At 47.0% G+C, this 16,288-nt stretch overlaps 1 protein-coding gene across 5 annotated transcripts in view; it reads right to left on the bottom strand.

The window, feature by feature from the left end:
• MFHAS1 (multifunctional ROCO family signaling regulator 1) overlaps window positions 1-16,288 on the bottom strand; it is a 666,381-nt gene that overhangs the window by 394,977 nt on the left and 255,116 nt on the right. The window lies entirely within an intron of this gene.

Below are 16,288 nucleotides of genomic sequence, written 5' to 3'. Positions count from 1 at the left end.
AATTAAAATGTAAACAGATCAATTGTGAACTTTTCCCACTTTTGCAAATGCCTCCTGGTTTTTCCAAACCTAAGACTTTAAAGAAACAAGAAGAGCAACTGACTTTGCGGGAATATAGATGAGGGGCAGAGCGACGACTGCAAGATGAACGGCTCCTAGAGAGATAATAGATATCCTACTAAATAGTGTGATCAGGGCATTATTTTGTGGGGTGGGTGGCATGAAGACTGGAGCTTTGAAACCTAGTGATCCAAGTAATGCATAGACATCTATGCAGCCAGAGCGGCACAACAGGATATTCTGGGGTCGGCCTTTGATATGGAGCCCCTTCACACTCAGCCAGCGCCCAGCGATAGGTGGCACTATCAATCCAAGACTAATTCCAGCTCGCCATCAGGATGGGAAAGGAAAAAGAAATGCACAGGCACTGGTAACCCAAATGAATGAAAAACAGAATGCTCAAAAAGCTGAATGAACACGCCCAAAATCATGAATTTGAAAAAACACAAGAGAATTCTTTCTAAGACAAAAATCCAGAGGCTGGAGGAAGGGGGCACAGTGACGAGGCAGCAAGAAACTATTGTTGGGTATGAGTTAGGTAAAAAAAAAAAAAAAGTAGAACGTTGTGACTGTATTTTGGGATAACAAAAAAAACATTTGTGATTTTTAGGTAAAATTGTCACAATTATATCTCTTTACTGTGACATCTTAATGAAATGGGTGCAACGATTTAGGACAACTTTTTTTGATTTCTTCCCTTTGTGAGAAACCCGAAGGTGTCTCACCCACTAGCCCTGGTGGATCTCTCTCTCAGGGGGCCACGGCACAGCCATCGCCTTTGGATCCAGACCCTTGGGGTGGACCAGTGCAGGAGGATCACCTAGGTGAGGGGTCTTTGGGGAGAAAGGGAGGACACTGGATGGCGAGATGCGGTATCTCTCCCCCTTCAACACCTTTACCCCATCCTACCATATAGGCTATGTGGGAACTCGCCCCTGACCCCAACCTTCCCCTTCACAAACACTTCCACACGGACAGCCCGCTCTGGGAGAACACAGACTCACACCTTCACAAACACTTCCACACAGACAGTCCGCTGTGGGAGAAAACAGGCTCACACCCGAGCAGTATACCTGACATGTCCAACTACAATGGTCAGGCAAGGTCAGGCAATTACTGGCGATTACTCACACCTGACTTACATTAACGTTCCCACATGGATAAAAGGCGGAGCACGAGAGCACACTCTGAGCGAGGCAAAGCACATGAAGGAACAGCAGTTTTGAGTTGGCAGCTGAACCAGTGGAGAAAGATGGTTAACCAAAAGGGTTCGCAAGGAGGGAAATACCCTTGACCTTTTTGTCAAGAAACTGTTGCTTTCACGAAACCTTCAAGGCAGAAAGCATAAGGCCAGGAATCCAGACTGAAGAATCCTGCATTGTGTGTCGGAGATACCGAAGGCCCTCGCGTGTAACTAACCAAGGAGGGGAGGCGCAGCCACCATGGTATCATCCTTGGGTCCAAGAACAAAGAAATATCAGAGCGATCAACACAGTGAGTTGGGGAAAGGGATGCAAGACCGGTCTGTGTTGAAGTCAAGGTTGCAAGCGGCAACATTGCATAACGAGCGCTGGAACTTAAACGCATGTGATGAAAGACACGCGTAAAGCTAAACTGCTTTATTTATTTATTGCATTTGTTACACGCCCAGACCCTTAGGTATCACAGCAAGGTTACAGACAGCTTATTTGAAACATTAATTAGAAAGGCCATTCCGGCGCAGTTACAGTAGAGATAGCAACAGTGCAAGTACAAGATAATTGCAAATAGTGGTGCAACACTGATGTTAACAGTTGGGCAGAGCAAACATACAAAAACATACATAAAAAAGGGAAAAACATAAATAAGCAAAACTATTACAATAGGCAGCGGTACAGCGCAAGTGCAGTCCTATTTCCAGATAGCATGGTGGTGGTTTTCATTGGAATTGGTTGAAAAGTCAAGTTTTTAACCGTTTCTTGATGCTCATGAAGGCTTCCTCATTTTTGATGGTGAGAGGTAGGGTGTTCCAGTGTTTGGGGGCTAGACATTGGAAGCTACTGCCACTTGCTCTGGTGTTTTTGTAACAGGGGATTGCTAAGAGTGTGTGGTTATTGGATATAAGGGATCTAGTAGATTCTTTTTTTAGCTATGGCTTGGTTCAAGTAGATGGGAGCATTATTATGGAGGCATTTAAAGGTGATGCAGAGTGTTTTAAAAATGACTCTAGCTTTAATAGGCAGCCAGTAGTGGTCTCTTCTGGTCTTGGAGATATGGTCAGATTTTCTTATTCCAAGGAGCGATCCGCAGGGCTTTATTTTGTATTAGCTGTAGTTTATAAAGGTTTGAGCAGGATGTTCCAAGTAATAATACATTGCAGTAGTGAAGTCTTGATAAGATCAAAGCCCTGGCCAAAGTAATGGAATTGGTGGGGGTCAGGAATTGGCGGCCTAGGGCAATTAGTTTGGCAGTATAAGAGGTAGACGATGAGAGAGTGTTCATGTGTTTGGTCATGGAGAGGTTTGCGTCCAAGTAAACACCTAGGGTTTTTACATGTTTCAGTACCGGTATCATAGTGCCATCAATATTGCTAGAAGAGTAGTCAGGATGAAGTGCAGCTATTTTAGACAGGGGTCCCACGATGAGCGCTCCATCTTCTCATCATTGAGGCAGAGGCTGTTTAAAGCCATCCAGTTTTGAATTATGGCATAGATTTTGTTGATAGTCGAAGTATCTTGGGTGTAATTCCCTGAAAGTGGGATGAGGATCTTGGTGCCATCTGCAAAGTTGGTGCAGATGACACCCATATCATCTACAGCTGAGAAGAGAAGCTTAGTGTATGCGTTATAGAGTGTGGGTGATAGGCAAGAGCCTTGAGGTACACCAATAGGGACAGGGATAGGGTCTGCAGCTTCTTAACCTATGGAGACCCTAGAGGTTTGTTCCACAAGAAAGGATTTGATCTACATGGTAACGTCGGCGGAGAAGTTTAAGTCTTTGGCTAGGGTGGAGCAGAGTTTGTTATGGTCCACCAGATCGAACGCTGCGGAAAGATCTAATAAAGAAGGAGGATACAGAGTTTCTCTGTGTCTCTGATGGTATCCATCTGGATTTTAAGGTCCAGGAGGGCCGTTTCCGTGTTGTGATTAGGACGGAATCTGCATTGCCTGGTTCCAAGGAGTTGGTTCTTTTCTAGATGTGCTTGGACTTGATTGTAGGCTATTTTGTCAAGGATTTTAAGAAGAAACTGGACTATTGTTATTGGCCTATAATTAGTGAGCACAGAGGGGTCAAGGGTAGGTTTTTTAGAAGGGGAGTTACCCATACTTCTTTAATACTTACTAGCTGGGACTCATTTGGTATTGAACGAAGCATTTACCAAATTGGTTATAATAGGAGTGAGAGTGTGGGCACAAGATTTGACTACTTACGCAGGGATGGAGTCTCCTTTGAAATTTGAAGCTTTACATTTGGATATGGTATCAAGCACTAATTCTTGGGAGACTGGGGTGAAGTGGAAAAGGGGGTTGGTGTTCTCATGAGAGGTCAGAAGGTGATTGACAGAGGGGGGTTTGTCCGCTAGTAGTTGCTTTTTGGTTGTAATTTTGTTTTGGAGTAGTTCAATTTTAGCTGCTAGGGCATCTTGAATAGTGGTGCACCATTCTTTACTTGAGTTAGTTGCGTTTGTGACTGGGGCTGGATTTTCCAATTCTTTCAGTATTGAGAATAATTCTTTTGAGTTGGAGGCAGCGTTGCTGATTCGAGCGTTATAGGCATTGGCCTTGAAGGTGATAATGGCTGTTTTGTAGGATTTATTTGCCTCCTGGAAAGCTTTTTCAGACTCTGTAGTGGGGTGATTTCTGTAGGCATGTTCAAGAGCACATTTGGTTCTCCTGAGTGTAACTAGATCATCATTAAACCAGAAACATGATCGTTTGTCAGAACGTTTAGCTTTGGTAGTAAAAGTAGCTACAGCATTGATGGTAGAGGTGAGGCAGTTGTGGTAAGCGTCTGCTAGTAGGCAAGGTTTGTCACTGGAAATAGATACGGTATCTAATGCTTTGGAGAGCACTGGCACTAGATTTTCAGGAGTAAGCTTACAGGGACTTCTAGTTTCGTAGGAATTGGTTATTTTGGGTTTGATTAATGGGCGTTCAATGGGCCTGAGGGTGAACTTGATGTTGTGGTGGTCGGTCCAAGCTAGAGGAGAGATAGAGTCAATGGCTATAGCTGTGCTAAGCGAGAGGATCCATTCTAAGGTTCTTCCTTTGATGTGAGTAGGGACATTCACTAGTTGGATAAAGCTCATATCCTTCAGGGAGGAATGTAGTGCTTCAACCTTTGAGTCTTGGCTGTCATTGAAACCTAGGTTCAGGTCTCCCAGGATGATGCATTCGGTATTAGGTTTTATGAGTGGAGCTAGTAGTAAAGGGATGTATATTTCTGGATTGGTATTGAAGTTTGGGGATCTGTAGATCACTACTAGGTTAATAGTAGTTTTTTCATGTATAGGAAATTTGGCGAGCAGTATTTCATAGCCTGCAGTATTTTCAATAGGGCAGGGTCTAAACTGGAGTTTGTTCTTAGCAATAATGGCAACACCACCTCCATGTGAATGGGTCCTATCAGTTCTAAGGATGGTGTAGTCTGGAGGAATAGCGAGAGTCAAAAGGGGGCCAGATGCTTGGTGAAGCCAGGATTCAGTGACTACTAAGAAGTCAAGCTGTTATTCCGTAATAAGGTAGTGTATTTCAATGGCATGAGCTCCTAGCAAGCGTGCATTTATGAGGGCGCCTTGAAAGGTGGTTGAGGGTGACTGCCTAGGGGCAGAGGCATTGCTAGGGGGCGGCTGAGGGGGCTATAGCCCCGGGTCCTTTGGTTGTAGCCCCGGATAAAAACTCAGGGACTACAATCAAAAAGGTAGCTAGCCCCAAGTCCCGACAGTCCCGACTTTAGCTTAGCCCAGTGGTCTTCAAACTTTTTTGGCCAGGGCCCCCCTGAGCAAAATATGGGCAGGTCGGGACGCCCCAGAAATGCCAAATGGACAGTATATATTGCACGCCGTCACCTGCTCCCATCACAGTCGCTGGGCTCCCTCATTCCACTCCTACCCAATCCCTGGTCTCTCCTCACCCCATCACACACCCTGGGCTCTCCCCACTCTGCTCCCACCACTATCCCATGGTTCCCGCCCATTGTGCTCCCACCATAGTCCCTGGGTTCCCCCATCCCGTTCCCAACACAGTCTGAGGGCCAGTAGCGGCTGGTGATTTTTTTAAGTGGAGCGGCATAACTATTTCCACAAAAAATGCCATAGCGACCGAGCATAGTGAGGGAGCCCGAGCCAATAAAAGGGGGCTTGGGGGGGAATCCCCCTGTGAATTATTTTTAAATAATGGGTTAAAATGTTGCATTGTAGAGCATACTTTAAAAAAAAAAAGGGTAAATAGCCAAACAGTTTGCAATTGGTGCCGGGGGGCCCAGGGGGCAGGCGTGACATTTTTTACTGGACATCTATGATAGATGTCCAGTAAAAAGATACCATCCCTGTCCCCTGAGCCCCACTGGGCCTAACACAATCAACATGATTATGTGTGTATGCAAGGCGCTGCACATTCATACAGCAATCTCTCTATCATTCACACGAGCATCCATCACCATACACTCACTCATAACATAAGCATACACGCATCCATTCACATGTTTAAATAAAAACAATGAACATAAACGTACCTTCTGCATTGGCCTGCGTGTGGGTTCTGAAACGCCCTGCTCCAGGCTGCTCTGTCCATATGTGCGAGGAGGCGCAGGAGCTCCCCCTCAGACATACAGACATGCAGTGCCCCAGCCAGCATTTCCAATGAGCTATGCAATGCTGGCGAAGCAAAACGCCCTAGCACTTGCATGGCTCAGTGAGCATGTGCAGCTGGGGAACTAAACTGAACTGTCAAACTTTGACAGTTCAGCCAGCCCAGGAGCCCTCCATCAGCTGGAAAAAGCAGCTGAGGGAGTGCTCACTGTTTCACTGGGCTGGCTCCTTAGCTCCTCCATAATGGGTGAGGGGCCACTATGTGGGCGCCCCCTCGCCATTATGGAAGAGCCGCTAGGCTCGGACTGGCCTATAGGGCAATGCCTGTACCAAAAATGTAAAATGCTAGTGTGGGCCAGTCAAAATGGGCCACCATTTTGGCCAATGTGGACCAGTTTGATGAGTTACTTAACTATGCAGTTAGTAATTTTGACCATTGTTGCTGAATATATCACAATTTACTTACATTTTAACACAAAGCACCCCCTTGGGTACTATTGAGACAGTGGGCCTCATTAAAACCCTGGCAGTAGCTGTGCCAGTAAGACCGGCACGGCTGCCGCCGGTGTTGCATCCGGGTCCGACACTCGCGAATGGGCAATCACTGGGTCATGCCGAGTTAGGCGGACCTGATAATTGCCCTTTCACGGGTGCCTGTACCGGTAGATCCCCATTCCCATTTGAGACCCATAGGGCTTAATGGGCATGAGGAGCTCGAGCACAACTCTTACTATGGTGGTACGGTAGCGTTGTTACCTTACCACCATAGTTGTAATGAGGCCCAGTCTGTGACTAAAGGAATGAATATCCATTTACAACTGCGGGCCACTTTTTCATTGTTGCCTGAAACAGTTTCATGCTTCAGCCCGACCATGTGAGCCATCCATGCCCATTTCTTCCAATCTAAAAAAAAAAAAATATGATTATTCTTTTTTTAAAATATTTCATGCTGCGCTCTCAGGGCCCCCCAGGGATGCACCCGCGGACTCCTGGGCGGTCACGCCCCAGAGTTTGAATACCGATGGCTTAGCCCCAGATCTTTTTCAGGCCTAGCAACACCCCTGCCTAAGGGTGTCAGCGGTCATGGGGGAGGTAGGTTTTGGAAATGGATTTTGTTTAGTGTTAAATTTAGGTTTGCGTTGATGGGTGTGCGCTGTAGGCGGTGATATATGTTCATGTGTGAGGCAGTTGGCACGATACAGGGTTCGTGATCTTCAGCAAAGGCGTCTTTCCTCGCCCAAAATAGGGAGAGCGTGGTTTTCTGCAGAGTTGTGGTGTCTCTGGGAGCGTTCCAGTGTATGTGTAGTGGTGGGATGTTTAGTGTCATTAGTGTTGGCATATGTGGTGACATTGGGGCTTGTGACAGGGGCGTGGTTGGTGGCAGGTGGGAATGGTGGTAGCAAGGGCAGAAACAGTAGTGCATGGGATGGGGTGGTGCCGGGGGCAAGCCAGTTTAGAAAGGCCATTTTTATAACCGATGTAGTGGTTCCCAGTACAGGTTCGGGATAAGACAGAACAGGAACATAATGAAGGTTAACCAACCTGAAATGGTTGGGTGAGACTTGGGATGAGAGTGAGGTACTTTGCACTTAGACGTGTAGCTGCAATGAGGTAAAGGTGGTGGCTCTTGGTCTTGGGTCTAAAACTAGATTTGTTGGTCATAGGAGACAGTCATAGACTATGGGTCATTGCTTTCTAAAAGCCGCAATAGGGTCAATAGTGCGGAGCCCTACTAAAGACAATATACATTAGGGGAAGCATCATACAAATGAGTCAAAAGGTACCACTTGGTTGAATCGGCATGGGGTGCCATATGAATCTCTAGGTGTAGGCGAAGAACATTTCTAAGGAGTACAAGCAGGGCAACATAATCGGTGAGGCAGCTTGCAGTTATGTCAGTACAGTGCAAGTGATACAGTTGAGGAAGGCACTATGACAAATAAAAAGCAGGTGCAGTAAGTGACGATCCAATTAATTTGCTAGCGAGTGATAGTGTTAGACGATCCTCTGCACACCAGTTCGCTACACATCAGAACACTGCTCACATATCTCCACCATCCCCTCCCACGGTTCCAGGCTCAGGTGATTCGGTTAACCCAAAGAACCGGAAACCCCGTACCAGCTTTGGTGTACGGGCTCGATTGCAGCCCTTTCTGCATTGGCAATTGCCTTGGAGAGCGTATGCCAGAAGGGGCGGTGTTACGTCACCACGTCGGTCACGTGATCCAGAGTCACGTGTCCTTGTTGGACGTCACATGATCCAGAGACGTCACATGACTCCCAGACACACCGTATAAAGGTCTGAGAGACAGAACACTCATTGCTTCTCAGCTGGCTTCAGACCCTGTTTGGCGTTACTACTTGCTCCTTGCTGTCTTGATCACGGAACTCTACCTCGGACTCCCTCGGACACCCCTTTGGTACCTTTGCTTGGAACTGTTGACCTGTTGCCGGATTTTGGACTTCACCTCGACTTGCCTTTGGATCATCCCTGGTTACCTTGCTGAACTTCTACGCCCTTTCCCTTTTTGGGATTCAAGTCAAGCCCTCTCTCCTACAGGTGGCTAGCCCTTCATCCACGCTAACCTGCGGTTCTACCATTCCAGGGACCGCCGCATCAACTGAGCCTCGAGCCTCTCTACTAGGTTACCTGGGTTACCCTTACACCAAATAGGTAAGACATTTTAGATCCTTTTGTTTATCTGACTGTGTTGTGATTGCCTGGTACTTAACCCCGTTCCTTCTCGACAGCAGCATCGGTGTTCCAGAGGCTCCGTGGATCTGGGAAGACATCTCCCACCTGTGGCCTCAAAGGTCGCACAGCGGGTTTCTATTAAGTTCCCCTGTGCGTCACTTGGGGACAGAGGACTCATCGGTCTACACGACACTCAAGTCAGAACAGATAGTGAAACAACGCTTTGAGCTACATTAGGCAGGATGGAGCATATAGAGTCACTTCTTAGGCATGAAACAACAGAGGGCATATGGATTCGTTTATGCAATTTTTACATGAAATAGGGTGGGGTACCGGTATGGGTGCGCCACTTGGACTAATGAAGGTAGCATCAACCGGTCAGCACTGCTGAACGTAGCACAGACGCCATAAACCCAGTAAGAAACAATGTCATATGCAATGGGTTGAAACGAGCAATTGCGGCGAGGCTAATATTGCAGCAGCAAAGGCAGCAGCATGACTGTCGGGCGCAAAGTAACAAAGGGTGGAGTGACCAAGAGTTATACAACGGCTCATCTAGTTGAGGCGTGCGACCATGCAGTGTTGTTGATAAGTTCGATGGATCCACGGATGAAGGTGGATCCAGGTGCCTTGAGAGTTTGTGAGGTTTAGGTGACGACGTATCTTTCGTACTGTGGAGCTAAGGAAGATAGCTCGCCGCACTCCCATGCACAAAACAGGGCCCTTAGCCGCAGCCCTTCGGCGGAAGGGCGGCAGCCGGCTCCTTCCGCCTGCCGGCGGAAACGTGTACTAAACTACACAAGCATTGCTAGGCAACGTAGATCAAGTTGTGGGTGGCCATTTCAGAATGAAATTTCACTTGTTTGCTCGGTATGTAAGCAGTTAATGCGCACAGTGATTTGTGCTAAGAAATAACAAGCAGGTATCAGCATCAGGGTTTCAAACCTGTCTGAGCGCGAGACCAGAGGCGCTGAAGGAAGAGGGCTGGCGTCTGGAAGGCTGCTCCTGCAGTTTCGGGTAGTTGTGAAAAAGGAAGAAGGGCTCCTGCCCTCTCTGTGTGTAGAGCAGCAATGAAGATTCAGGCGTTAAACGGGGCCCTTAGCTGTGGCCCTTCGCCGGAAGGGCTGCACCGGCTCCTTCATCCTGCCGGCGGAAACGTGTACTAAAATACACAAACGTTGCTAGGCAACATAGATCGAGTTGTGGGCGGCCATTTCAGAATGGAATTTCAATGAATGTTTGAACTTGAGAAGGAATGATACAATACCATTGACAGAGTGGTCCGGCACCGTGAATATGCTCAATCGAAGGTCACTGTAAGGTATTCAGCCAAGAGAAACGAAAATGGAAGATTGTAAGAACAGTGTGTAAAGGGAATCGAAGTGGTCCTCCGATGGTTTAAGTAAAACCCATTGCACATTCGAAAGTCTTTGATTTTGTGATAAAAAGAGGATCCAAGCCCGAACGAAGGAGGTCCCTGGTCCGCGCCCAAAGGAGGGAGACCCAGATGATCATTAGGAACGAGAACCTGTACATGTGAAAATCCTTATAAGGAATAGAACTTTGGGATTTTTTGTTGCGACAGACCCTCTGCAGGAAGAGACTGTTATTGAAAAAGAGGCTTTGTCAGGAGGCCCCACAGTCTATGCGTTGAACTGTATCCTAGTGGCCGAGAAGCCAGAGTGGGTGCGAAGTTCAAACATGCTGCCTTGCTCTGTGCTGAAAATGTGGGGGAGGGAAACCAACTGCTCAACCGTCCGGACATATTTTGTCTTGAACACTTTTCTTTATTGCATACATTTTTGTCCCACACACTTTTGTATTTAGAAGTAAGGATTGGCAATAGGTTTATTAGTATAGGCCCCTTATTTTGACAGAGACTCGACTAGGACTGTGTTATTATTATTTGATGATCGTAGCTTACCCCCATCCTTAGATTTATGTTACATAGGCATTCAACCAACCCATTGAAGTTCAATAAACACCCTTGAACTGTGATCACTTATGTCAGTCTTTACTGTTTGATAGCACGCCTTCCTTACACCTTTCTTACAATAACTTCAGATTTTGGAGTTCGGTGGCCGTTTTGGTGGAGAGGTTAACCTCCCGTGGTGTGCTTAAAACGGCCCCTAGCTTTGCACCTTTGCATGACCAAGTGGGGGCCAACCTGAGCATTTAAGTTCAACACACATTTCAGTTATTCAATTTTGATCATTTAAGATCCATTGAAGATCGGGGGTTCGACTTTGGACACACAGCATGTCCCCTTTAAACAGTGTAAGGAACTCATGGTGGCAACAGTAAAGACAGACACAAGTGATTACAGTTCAAGGGTGTTTATTGAACTTTACAATTGGTGAGATAAACGCCTAACCTAAATCTAGGATGGGAGCAAGCTACGACCATCAAATAATAATAAGGCAGTCCTAGTGGCGTCTTGTCAAATGAAAAAGGGTCTATACTACAAAAAAAACAAAAAAATACACTATTGCCAATGCTGACTGCTAAATTACGGAAAGAGTGTGGGATAATATTCACCAGAAAAGAAAAAAAAGTGTTCACAAAATGAAAAGTCAGGATGGTATGGCTGGGTCTCCCTTCCCCAAGTTTTAAGCACTGCACACTCCTTGGCCTCGTCAGCATGCGGTTCACAGTTCAAGTTCAACAATATCAAAGACCTTCAGGGGCTAAGTCTATTTCCTGCAAAAGTCTCTTGCCTTAGAAGGCCTGTTGATTCACAAGTTCTCTCAGTGATCAAGCACCTTGGGCGATTGCTCTTCGCCCCAGGATCTCCCTCCGCCGGGCTTGGATCCTCCTTACAACTCGGGCCTCCCTTTATCTGGTTCACTACGGCCTTTGAAGTGCAGCTTGCATTTTTCTAGAGTCATAATGCCCTTTTGAACAACTTCTCACTGTGGACAACCCTCGGCCGGGTTCACTCTTGTCGACACAATGTTCACGGGTGTATTAGTCTCCACCTTGCAGTTTGGGCCTCCCTCCGTCGGGTTCACTACAGCCTTTCTTTAATACAGTTAATTTATTACTAACACAGTTCATGTATTGCTAATTTTCATCAGAAAGCAGGGTTTTCCTCCTCCTTCCTCTCTCTCGACATCCCTCTGTCAGGTTCACACTTGCCTTATTCCACAGTTCACAATCTTTTCGGAAATCGGGGTTCCCTTCCCCCAGCTTTCCTCTGGCAACGGGTCAGAGACTTTCGATTGTATTAAGGCTTTGACGTAACCCTTATAGGACCACTCGGACACCTCATGCCACCCTTTCCTAGGGTCTTCTGTTTTTTGTAGTTCCTTAAACAGGTCCCGGTCAGAGTCTTTCGAATGAGCGTCCCCATGTTGCGGCGGACCCCCCTGCACCTGGACCTCAACTGGGCTTTCTTTAAAGTTCAAACACATGCACAAGTTCTTTCTCTTAGATTCCATGCATTCAGAATGTTGCCACTTGCAACCTTGGGCTCAACATAGTTCGGTTTACTATCAGTTTCCTCCGACTCACCGGCTGTGCTGAACCCATTGGCTTCTTTGTTCTCTGGAGTCAAGGAAAGTACCACAGTAGCCAGCTTGACTCTCCGGCTGTGTTATCAAAGCAGAAGGCCCCTGTGTACCATTGATGTCTGCTACTTTGCATGCCAGCTGATGCCAGCTGTAGCTCCCGGTCCTATGATTTCCCTTTCGGAGGCTTTGAGGGTCTGAGGTAAAAAGGGCAACTCCCCCCTCCATCGTCGGCCTTCCAGGTCTCCCTGTCTTTCTTCTCCGTTTGAACTGCCAGTTTGGTGCAGCTGTCTCCCCGTATGTTCGACTTTGCTTGAAGTGTGCTTTCGTTTACTGCCTTTTATCCCTGTGGGGAAGGCAAAGGGTTGTCAGGTGTGATTGATTATTGTTAAGTGCCTGACTCTGTCTGACCCGTGTGTTGGGACATTTCAGGTAAACGGCTCTGGTGTTAGTCCATTGTCTGTAATCGTGTAAGAAAGTGTTTGTGTGGGAAGGGGGGGGGAGCCTCTGAATATCCTACCGGGTAGGATGGGGAAAAGGCGTTACAGGGAAGCGGATACTACGTCTCAACCCTTGGTGTTCCACTTCCACTCTCGAAGGCCCCTTGCCCAGGTGATCCTCCCCCACTGGTCCACCCCCAGGAACTGGATCCAATAGCGATGGCCGTGTCCTGGCCACCTGGACGACATATCCCGGGGACTAGTGGTTTCTCACACCAGCAAGCACCACCATTCGATCTAGGGTTCAACATCAGAAGGAATAATCGCACATTAAGGTCGCAGGTGAACTAGTCAGAGTAACTATTAATGAGGTTCATGATGGCCCGGATTTGCTCCAGTTTGTGGTACGATGTGAAAAGGGCACACCTACAAAACCCAAATTGGCTGTTCTACAGATGTCTTAAGATTGACGTACAGTATGAAGTTGACCTAGCTACCATGGCACGCAAACTAATATGTTGGGAAGAGATGGTGAAGGATCCAGACTTGAGGTATGTGGATATAAAGTCCCTATATATGCTTTTACTCCCAGATAATACATCAGGATCCTCTTTGCTCTCCACTTTAAATGTGCAATATGAGGTGCCGGTTGCCTTGCGAAACTTGATCACGATGTCTCGATCATACTCAGAGAATCCCGATATAGCATTCTGCAGAGGATGCATCGAACAAACTGCGTCTGAAGGACTCCATCCTGCTGGCGGAGTTGCCAATCCACAGGAACTATGGGGCACATTGTTTGTCTTTGCCTTCGAGTGCAAACATTGTGGAAAATAATTCAGAAATGTATAAGAACACTTTCTTGTGTATCCTCCGATTCCCCAAAATGTTGTTTGTTTGCGGAGGGCGCACAATTATGGCATGTTAAATCTATTGAGAAGTGTGCTATCCATACAATACTAATAGCAGAAAAGAGAACTATCATTTGTTTGTGGAGAGCCAAGGCAGGGCCAATCATTATTTGAGGATGACGCAACCAACTGTGAGAAATGTTTTCAGCACAGCAACAAGAAAACATTTGGATCAAGTCAAGACTGTTATCCTAACACGCCGAACTTGTTCGGTCTATTTGTGATAAGCTAATACAATATTTGGATGGAGTCACTCACAAAGAAGTGATCCCTAGGAATATTTACAGAGGCATCCATATTTATCCGTTCTTGACTGTGATATAGAGGTTGGAATATGTTGACCTGATGGATGGTGGGAGGGGCAGATTGGATGCAGCATAGGTTCCATTGGATTACAGTGAAATTATTGAAAATGAAATACCTACTGCAAAATGACCGAATGTTTTTGGTTACATTTTTAAAAAAATATTGTGGGTGGGAGACCTCCCTCAACCCCCACTTCCTCCTACCCTTAACCTATTCACTTACCCCACCCCATCTATATTTTACTACAAATGTACACAAATCCGTAACAAATTCGACTAAAAAATGCGGTAATTGTGTAGTAGGTATTTTCGAATTCGATCATTTCTGCACATGCTGGTTCCCATTACTAGATTGAACTTCAAGAGTGGGAAAACGTGTGGTATTGGAATGGTTGTTATATGAATGACTGACATGGACATTCTAGACATTATGGTATGGGCATTATGGCTATCTGCCCAGTGGAATTCACTGTATGAATAGTTTTTTTAAAGAACAAAACCTATTTCCACTTTTGAACCATGTGCTGTGCAGCTGTCGACGCCCCCAACGGCACCACTACCTGCCAGGGCAGTGAAGCCCCCGGGAAAGCATTGATTTTCCTGCGCAGGCTCGTTTTTCTCATCCTGAGGAATTGGATATGGTAAAGCCAGGGCTTTAAGTGGGCCGGGGCCATTTCGTTTTGAGGGGGGTCCCTGCCGGGGCCCAGTAATCTCCCCTGGCAGCCCCGGCCACTACACGAAAAGGCATTTTTTTTCTACAGCCTGAAGCGCTCGCTCGTTTGCGAGAGCTTCAGGCTACAGAAAAAAATGCCTTTCAGCCATAATGGTGGCGCCGCACCTGCGAGTCTTCCCTTTAATCAAGAGATTCCCGTCGGCCGGCGCCACCATTATGGAAAAAACAGAGGCCTTGCTTTCTAAATACTGGAGCTGCCGCGCATTCGCGGGAGTTTCAGTATTTAGGAAAAAGGCCTCTGCTTCCAGTGGCCTCACCCTTTCAGCCTTAATGGTGGTGCTGCCCCTCCCCAGCTGGCGAGGGGCAGCACCACCATTAAGGCTGAATAGGCAGGCGCTGTCCCCTGCCAGGCAAGCCTATACAAAATAAATGCCGAGATCAGCACCCTCTCCCCAGTAGGGGAGAGGGTGCTAATCTCTACAAAAGGCTGCCTGGCAGGGGTGCCAGTAGCCCATTGAGCCGGGGCTCGTCAAGGGGGCGTGGCCTAACGGCCCACCAAGACCCCGTTGTTAGGCCACGCCCCCTCGATGGGCCCCGGCTCGATTTGTAGTGCCACTTAAGGCACTGGGTAAAGCGTTGGCAGGCAGGAGCCAGGATTGAAAGGAAAGCAACTGCAAAGCCGTCCGCTAATCAGGTCCAAGAGCCGCTGAGCCCGCGGCTCAGGCTGAACGCATGGCGGCGTAGGTGGCACCAGCAGCCAAAGCACGAAAGTGAGGGGCAAGGTGTCAGTCAGCAATAAAATACAGCAAAATGTGATGCAGAAATAGAAAGGACTTTCCAATTAGTCAAAAAACATCCGAAGTTAAAGAAATGTTTGATTACTCAATAAAAATCAAAGAGATGTGAGAGCGGTAAATACCAAAAATGTATTTGTAGTATTCTTTTGTTATATTGAAAATTAATCTGGTCTCAAATATGAATGCACAGTCAGGGCAAAAAAAGATCAAAACCTTACGATCATCTTTCAGGTAAGAATGCCACAAGCCACAATTCACAAATTAAGGCCCCCTGCTGTGCAGCACAAGGAGAGCCTATAATCGAAATGGTGCATTTTGCTTGGCCAAAAGTTTTCTGCCTGTCATCAGACCCAAACATACTGTAGGCCCCGGTGGGGCAGGAGTTCCCACTGCCAAGCACCCAGACCAACACACAACACGGCTTTCTACAAGGACATGATTTCCCTATCCTGACCTGAGCAACATAGCCCAATCCATCATGCTTGGGCCAACCCTAGACATACATCTGCCAATAACAATGCCCTATAAAAGACAGACTGCTGCATTGCTCTCGATCGCTACTACCAGGCCAGGAGGATGGCTCAGGGGCCACGCAGCGCGCTCGCCTTGGAAGTAAGACGACGCGCAGCAACACAGATCCCCGGGTCCGCGCATAGAAACCTCTGGGTATGAAGCGTCTTACAAATAACCAATTACAGCATTGCTTTGAAGGCTTTACTAAATTTTCATAGGGGTGCGCCCTGTGTCATATGTACAGTATTTTAAGAAGTAGAGCCTGGCACGCTAGTCACACAGAAGATAAAACATATCTTGTTTACAGGTAAACGGGAGGAATAATACGTAGGAAGCAGAGACACCCACGTTTTCTATGTCTCATATATGATACTGTATTGCTGCGAGCATAGTTGTGACTGCTCTGGAGGATTCTCCTTGGTGCCTTGGCCATCGCTGCCCCAGCACCTGAGTGACCTTCCCCAATTCTTGTAACCACATAATATTCTAGACATCACTTAAGACCAGGCCTTCCCCATAACCTTGAACAGTCCACAATTCTGAACTAGGATGCCCTATACTGTGCACCTCTCTTGCCTCTTCCATGTTCTAGCATAG

This window comes from Ambystoma mexicanum, chromosome 6p, assembly GCF_040938575.1.
Source record: "Ambystoma mexicanum isolate Mex_15411 chromosome 6p, UKY_AmexF1_1, whole genome shotgun sequence".
Lineage (NCBI taxonomy): Eukaryota > Metazoa > Chordata > Amphibia > Caudata > Ambystomatidae > Ambystoma > Ambystoma mexicanum.
Note: the sequence above shows the minus strand (reverse complement) of the source record. Positions and strands in the feature narration are given on the sequence as shown.